Source organism: Capsicum annuum, chromosome 3 (genome assembly GCF_002878395.1).
Source record: "Capsicum annuum cultivar UCD-10X-F1 chromosome 3, UCD10Xv1.1, whole genome shotgun sequence".
Lineage (NCBI taxonomy): Eukaryota > Viridiplantae > Streptophyta > Magnoliopsida > Solanales > Solanaceae > Capsicum > Capsicum annuum.
In genome coordinates, this window is record NC_061113.1 from 47,515,868 (window position 1) to 47,522,889 (window position 7,022).

Consider the following 7,022-nt stretch of genomic DNA (forward strand, 5'->3'; position numbering starts at 1 on the left):
CAGTGGAGCAATTATTAAGATGGATCCTCTCTAGGTATTAACCATATAGAGAGAGTTGGCTCTGATATCAATTGATAGAGTGTTTGAGTCGACCGAACACAATAGGACTTGTTCTCTAAGCTATATATGCAATGTAGAATAAATAAAGAAGTGATGGTGCAGTAATATAAAGAACACTAAAATTTTACATGGAAACTTCCTTTCTCAAAGGAAGTTACGACGTGCTATACGATTTCCAAACTCCACTCTTCTTCAAGCAACCAAGTTATTACAAACTCCTTAATCACTAATCTTTGTAATAACTCTATTACATGACAAATGTGATAACACTAACGCACACAACTGATTAACTCTAGTAACACCTCCTAGGAAACTCTACCTAGGACTCAGCAAACTAAAGATGAACTTAATAACTTGACCAACTTACAAATGAGTCGAACAACCAACTCTAGATACTTTGACTCGAGCTAAATTTGGACAAGCTACACATCTACTACCTTTTATAATTAGGAGTGGATTACAATATAAGACCAAGAGAACTAGTAATACAACACACACACAGGACTTAAGATGAACGAGCAATCAGGTCCCTTGTATTATACTGTGTTCAAGACGGCTTTTGCTTAGAGAATTTCATTATTTTTGTTTGCAAAAACTAGGTTTTGTGTTAATTGATCAATATATATATGAGACAACAGAACCTAGGCATCTTTCTATTGGTCGAGGTTCAGCTCCTCTACTACCGCGCCACCAAATTTCTACAATAAAGTACAACTTCCTGCTATAGTCAAGCATTTCATTTCCAAGGAGAAATTTAAGGAGACCAGGTCCGATAGATTCATAAAAGGGCGTCTAACATGTCTCTTTTCAAATAGTTTGTAGATCATCAAAACTTCAAGGGTGTAACACTCTCTGTTTTTTCAAAAAAGGCATTAAAACACATAAGAACTATGATAAAATTATCAGTTGCACAATTTGTTTTTGTAGGAATTATATTACCTCCTAGCATTTTGTTTAGCTAAAATAAATACAACCTTAAAATTGGAGAGTGAAGAAGTCTAGGATAGGATTTTTCTATTGGTGAAAATCTAGTTTGATGTCCTAAACATATCAAAGGGAAATAGATGACTATTAGTGTCAAGTCTAGCTCAGTAATGTTTAGACAAGGCATGGAATTTTGTCTTACCCAGTATGGATGCTCCTACCCATTGCAGGTCTAGAGTAATGATGTAGACCCACCTAGCTTCGGAGTAATGAGATCAAATCTAAAGTTTATATGTAATGGGTCTGGATAAATTTCATCTGCAACTATTTTTGGAGAATCAAAAATTTTTTCAAGCAGTTATTTACCCACATATAATTGTTTAATGTGTTGATAACAGAATGGATGACTCTCCCATTTATACAATACAAATGGATGACATCAGTGCTCACTAAGGGTCTTGACCTAAAAAGCTCTAATGCTTCTTGGAAATTGAATGAGAGCCTTGAAAAATTCCTTGGTAAGACTTTAAATATTATTTACCATAATTAAACTAAAATATGTATTGAGGATAATTTATCCACTATAATTCCCCTTGTAACCAATGTTAGGGTCAGTATCACAGAAGGCCAAAATTGTGGTAGTCTTTTGCCAGAGAAATCCTAGGGGCTATTTTGAGCCTTAGATAATCTGAGTACTCCATTCTTTCTATGATGTGGTTCATGGATCAATTAAGTCGAGTTTGATTTTCATGGGTGAATTCAGAAATTTCTCATCTTTGGTATTTATTTAGCCTAATGTAACTTTTTGGAGTTCTTCTTAGTGATTATGTTTCTTAGCCCTATTTTAGTTTCAACTCTTGCGAGAGTCATTGTTTAAATGTTGGAATTTTTATGGTGAGATTGGTTTAAGTATTTGACATTCGTAAAGACTCGTGAACTTCAATTTTAGGTTTGGATTTTTTGAAAGGCGGCTTGGAAGTTGTGATAGATTTTGGGTCATGGATGCTTACTTGTTATAATGATCGATTTGGATAACTGGGATCCAGTAGTTCAACTTCGATTTGAAGATTACAACTAGGGATTGCATATCTTAATTGCAGCTCCATTTCTAGATTTGTTTCAGTTAAGCATTCATTTATAAGTTGACTATACCTACTCTTTACCTACCGATTTAGTTATCTTCAATTCAGATGGGTTAAGCTAGGTAGATGCTTGATGGATAGTCTATTGGGGCATGGTATTGGTTTTTATTGATCTTGACCTTGATTCTCAATGTGTTCTTAGTTGAAGAAATGTGCTTAAGTTGGACTTAACATGGTTTCACCCATAGTTACTAGAGTATTCTGGACCAGATCATTCATCTTTGAGAGATTATGCTTGGGATTCATTATTATCAGGTTTGAGGGATATCTGGACTGGTTGTAGCTTTTGTTAGATATTGGAAGCTTTGATTATCTCGATTTGAGTGTTCAAGTAGACCTTATAGATTATTCTTATGCTCGCCGGTATGGATTTTTGAAGATCATCTTCAGCCTTTTGAGGTTAGTGGAAGATGACTGCATGGACAAGACTCAGATGATATTTTGTGCAGATTAGAGTAGATAGCAGGTTTAAAAAGGTAATAGAATGTTATATTTGGAATTTAGAGTTGATTATATGGTTCATGCCTTAGGTGACTTTAGATTGGCAGAGTTTCTACCTGGTTATTCTCATATTTATGTGATGTCAATATGGTGTGATTTAGATTTATGTGCTTCAATTATGATCAGCTTAGTTGGAGGTTAGTTGGTTGATGAGGTTGAGTTTTGGTTATTTGGAATTTGAAGTAAAGAAACTAGTGAAAAAGGAATACCTTTAGTAAAATCTCTTAAAAGAATTAGTTAGCCTTAGAGGTTACCTAGGGAGTCTTGCTTGGAGCATGCGGTCCCAATACCTCATTCCTTAGCTTTCAAGCACTTTTTATCCATTGGCTTTTGCAGGCAAAAGTCATTTTTGTAGTGGATATTGTAATGACCCTTCAGTTAATTTTCTCATATTCCGTGCATTATTTGTATTTCTATCCTTAACACAGAGGCTACAAATCATTTATGACTTATCAAAATTATCGATTCGGTTATCAAACAGATCATTTGTGTTTTAGGCTTATTTTTCTATTTTGGAGTTTTTGTTGTTAAGGAATTGGTCTTGGACAAAAAAATCCTAGTAAACAACCTAAGATAAGAATTTTGACAATGCCATCAGCTCGGGAACATTGATTTTAGGCTTAGGGGATGCTTGATTTGGGCTTCAAATCTTCTAAACTCGTTTTGGGCTATTAGATAGAATTTGGTTATAACAAAACTAGTTGTCGAACCCATATTTAATTAAAAAAATCTCAAATGAATTTTTTGATGATTCCATTAAGTCTAGAATATCGAATTTGATAGGGTAGAATAGTTTATTTACGCGCACGGGGTTACGAATGAATCCCAAGAACCCGGTCACAGTCCATTAGGACTTAGTATTTTTGCTGGTTCTCAAAGGGTAAATTTCTTGACCTTCGTGATCTCGAGCCTCGCCTCTTGCATTCACGATGGAGCCATCCCCGACTTGATAAAAGTCCTTTTTTGCAATTATGACTGGTTGCCCGTATTTGCGATAGTCTAAATCCTTTGTCTTTGCATTCACATCCCATTGGTCGTATTCAAAAAAGATAATTTAAGGTGTCACAATCACGGTACTTGGCCTCTACTATCGTAAAGGACAGATGTTTGGGTAGTGTATATGTTGTTTTCCCAATTTCTTCATTTTCAGGCCTTATTTCACCATTTTTGAGAGCTTAATACGTGGGAAAGTGTGGGTAGTCATACTTACGGCTAAGGTAAGTTTATTTAACATCACTTGATCATTTTCCATTTTTTTTCCATAAAATTTTGCTCTTTGCCTTGTAAATTTCTAGAATATAGGTCTTAAATTCCAACTTTGTGGTTTGATTTGGGCCTCGATTTGAGCTCCATTTGTGCTCATATTTTTAGCATACATTTCTTATCCTTCGGGGGACCGCATAATGGATTTAATTTTGGGTTTCTATTAGCATCCCTTAGGACCCACTTTTGATTCATTTTTTGGCCCATAGTCTTATATTGTAATATGGGTCTTATTTTACTTATATTAATGTTTAGATTATTATTTTGACAGTGCGACATCATTTTTGAGATCGTGGAGCAAGGACGGGAAATTTGTGGGTGATTCAAGATTGTGGTTGTGCATTGAGGTAGGCTTGGGTCTACTGTTCTCTATGAGATGGTGTTATGTATAGATTTTATGCTAGGTAAGGATTATACTATAGGATTATGACTTGTGTATTGTGACTTGTATATACTATAGGATTATGACTTGTCTTTGATTATAAGCATGTTAACCCTTGATTGAGGATAAGGATCCTTTAGTATAAGAATTATTGTTATCCTAGTAATTCAGACTGTAGTTTCCCAGACTATGGTGTTAGTATTATGTTAATTACAGATTGTTTGGTCTGAGACCGTAATTACAATACCAGTTGGACTCCAGGTGAGAATTCTATCATTAAAGAGGACGTGTTTCTAGTTTATAGAGGCTAAAGCGCTTAGGGTTGTATTGTTTAAAACTGGTGATAACATGCATACTTGTAGGCACATCTATGCTCACTTAATGGTATGATTCAAATCAAACCTTGATTTTGCTACAATCTTCTAAAACAGGAATTATTCTAACTTTTCAATTTTAAAATAGATTGTTTTACAATGGGAATCCTACCACCTTATTTAATGAATTGTGAGCTTTTGCAACTAAATATGATATTTTAGAAATTAGACCGAGATTGATTCTGGCCCATTATTAATCCATTATTTTACCACTATTATTTACTTCGGTCGAAGAAGATCTTAATCATTTCTATGATATTATACTGATTTAGTTTCAAACTTGATCTCGGGTAATGGATATAGATGTACACTCTTTTAGTCTCAGTTCAAGTCTGGGCACATAGTATATTTATATCTCTCTGATGCTTGATGAAATAGATTGATTATGATGGTTATTGGAAGTCTTAGTTCAGTACCAGGCAGTATATATCGATATCCCAAGTCCCTTATAGACCCTTCTTTGTGAGCCATAGTGCTGGAGAAGGATGATCGTTATAGGTCTTACCTTTGCAAGATACTGATTTAGAGGAGGTTTATACACTTGGTATATTATGGCACTTAGATTGGACATGTTATTATCAGTTTATGTTGCATTGGTTCATTCATATGCATAGCCTATCACTAATATAATTGTTTGGTTCTTATGTCTATTGGCCTTATGGGGGGTTATATAGGTATAATCTATGATTGTTTTTTGTTGACTGCTTTCTTGCACCTTTTGGCTTATATGGCCCCTTTATTTTATTGTTTGATCGGACTAGCTAATTACTTTATTATTGGTTATTATGGGTTATGGACTAGTTTTTGAGGTTGTCAGTACATTAATGAACCTTTACTCCTTTTAGGGTAAAATTTAGCATTTCTAAGTTACTTCATGGTTATTCAGTTTAGTTAGAGGCCTTGAGTATGCTAGTCTTAGCTCCCTTAATTGAATATGATTCTCGAGAGGCTAGGCTGGTTTCCTCAGGTTATTAGCTTTGAGTATAGTGCTATATATATATATACACACACACGGTATTACCATATATTTATCTCTTTCCTTATCTATTCTTATTATATGTGTATCCATTGGCCTTGTATTACTACTATTTATACTTCTTTCACTCTTTATTTGTATGTTAGCTAGTGATAAATGATATTGCACTTTAGTTCCTGAATACTGAGAATAGTTTACCCATATTTCTCCATTAACATTATTATGTTTAGTTTCTTGGATAGTTGCCTATAGTTTATATTCCCGTTTTACATGCTATTTATGCTTACAGTATCTTTGGATCTTAATCGGCAGATACTTACTGAGTACCACATATTTGGTATTCATACTATACTATTATATCATATAGATCATAGCCCGAGTTCTTATCGTTGAAGTATGCATCGTGTGGAGTAGCTATGGATCGGAGATTTGGGTAAGCTTTTGATGTTCGGAGTGTTTCTGTTCTCCATTTTATTGATTAGGCTTATCTTTATTTTATATATCAGAGATAGTTTATATATGTTCATTTATTCTATATTTCACTTTGTACTCTTTATTAGAAGCTCTTGTACGGCCTTCACTAGGTCTTGGGGTTGTGTTCTGAATTAATCTTTTATTTAAATTCACTGTCTCTACTTTCTCCATTTCTCTTAATAGTCTGTTACTAGCTATTTCGGATGATGTGTTAGCTTACCTACTAGTGGGTTATAGTAGGTGCAATCATGATCAGAGAAATTTGGTCGTTACAACCACCCTACACCAATACGGTGCATAACATCCTTGTCAATCTCTCTATGCCCCTATATCATAGGCCTAAGATACTTGAAACTATCTCTCTTCTGAATGGACGGAGAACCCAACTTCACTACCACGTCAGCTCACGCATCAAATCATTAAACTTACACTCTAAGTACATCGTCTTGGCCCTGCTCAACCTAAAACTTTTAGACACTGGGGTCTGTCTCTAAACCTCCAACTTTTCATTAAATTCTCCCCAGGTCTTATCAATAAGTACTACATCATTAATAAATAACATACACTAGTGCACATCCCCTCGAATATACCGTGTTAATACATTTATCACCAAGACGAATAAAAATAACCTAAAAGTCGATCCCTAGTGAATCCTAGTCAAAATAGGAAAATTCTCTAAATCTTCTTCTACTGACCTTAAATGAGTTTTCACTCTATTATACATGTTTGTGATAGACCTATTATACACACAAGCAGACCTCTAATCTCCAAGCACCTCTGCAGAACCTCCCTTGGGACTTTGTTGTATGCCTTCTAAAGATTGATTAACACCATGTGTAAGTCCTTCTTACTCTACATATACTACTCCACTAATCTCCTTACAAGATTAATGACTTCGGTAGTCAAGCGACCCAGCATAAAAACAC